The 1,648-nt window shown below is 45.4% G+C and overlaps 1 pseudogene; it reads right to left on the reverse strand.

The window, feature by feature from the left end:
- Positions 1–336: 336 nt before the first annotated feature.
- On the reverse strand, positions 337–1,401 carry LOC116759176 (annotated as a pseudogene).
- Positions 1,402–1,648: the final 247 nt, after the last annotated feature.

Below are 1,648 nucleotides of genomic sequence, written 5' to 3' on the forward strand. Positions count from 1 at the left end.
GTACGGCTAAAAAAAACAACAACAGATAATAACAAGTGTTATAATAACAAGTGACAAGGATGTGGAGAAAGTGAATGCCTCATACTTTTTTTTTTTGCAACAAATTTTATTTAGCATGGTCAGTCCCAACATTCAGCACAAAAAGAGTTTACAGAGGATAGAAAATGCATTAATAAAAGCCAGTCTTTACCAAAAGGAAACAGAAAATATATTATTGATTCAAAATATTTTACACTTGAATGATAAACTGCAATAACTTATTCTGGGCACCTACTGATGTAAGAGAAAGGAAAACAAGACAAGAATGCTTTAGAAGAACTCAATCTCCAGCTGGTATCACAGGAGGCAGTAGAGGTCACTAAGACTGGCAGTGTTTCTTGCTTCCTGCATTAATGCCCTCAGCTGGAACTGTTTGCAGGACAGAAGACATACATGCTTCAGGAAGACGTCCAGGTCTATTACGCCCCGCCTCAAGGCTTCTCCCAGGTGAAGGATAGTGTCTCCAATAGCATTTTCCTCTGCATACAGGTTTAGGATCTGTTTGTATAGTGGGGCTGTGGGAATGATAGCTTCATCAATATCATTGTTTTCAGATCGATTTTCCATTTTCTCCAGAGTAGAACTGAGTTCTACATCCTTCTTTCTCAAAAGTTCTACGTTTTCATCAACCTCAGCTACTTCTTGATCTAAACAGGTAACCATCTGTTCCAGTTTCTGGTGACCTTTTTTCAGGTCTTCTTCTGTTCGTTTCAAGGCATTGAGCCCTGCCTGGGCACGATCCATTTCCTCCTTCATCCGCCATCTCAGTTTGTCACTGACTGCTGAGATGAGAGAGGCTCGGACAGTGTGTCCTCGCTAATTGTGCCATCCCTCCTGGGACCAACAGTGGTCACAGGAGGCTGGGAAGGGTACTGGGAACCTGTGGTGGCAGGATACTGACTGCCAGGTGGGTTAGGACGGCCTGGGTCACCACTGGGATTGGAAGGGTATCTGGATGGGTATGCAGAAATTCCACCTGGTGTACTGGCTCGTAGGAAGTATTTGGTGACCCTGTTGCCTGGTATGGTGGATAGGATGCTGAGATAGTAGGATGAGAAAAGACTGGAGGTTCTTCTCCAAACACTACAATCATGACTTGAACAAGCCCCGAGACTGACTGTGTTTCCATTCATGTAGATAAGGAAGATATATCTTCCCGTTAGCGTCCACATGCTTTCCTGTTTTAATAGTCATTGAACTAGTAGGCTTCACAAAACAGATAGGGGGATTGTGCAGCCATGTGTCCAGCAGCCAGTGGCATATTGGATTATTTATATGTATACCTCTATAGGGCACAGGAATTGTTCCCGTGAGCTTCATCAGCTCCCTGGAACTGCCATCATTAAAAACATACGAATCAAAAAAAAAAAAAAAAAAAAACATACGAATCGGGCTTCCCTGGTGGCGCAGTGGTTGAGAGTCCACCTGCCGATGCAGGGGACACGGGTTCGTGTCCCGGTCCGGGAGGATCCCACATGCTGCGGAGCGGCTGGGCCCGTGAGCCATGGCCGCTGAGCCTGCGCGTCCGGAGCCCGTGCTCCGCAGCGGGAGAGGCCACGACAGTGAGAGACCCACGTACCGCAAAAAAAAAAAAAAAAAAAAAAAAGAA

The sequence above is a fragment of the Phocoena sinus genome, chromosome 9, assembly GCF_008692025.1.
Source record: "Phocoena sinus isolate mPhoSin1 chromosome 9, mPhoSin1.pri, whole genome shotgun sequence".
Taxonomy (NCBI): Eukaryota; Metazoa; Chordata; class Mammalia; order Artiodactyla; family Phocoenidae; genus Phocoena; species Phocoena sinus.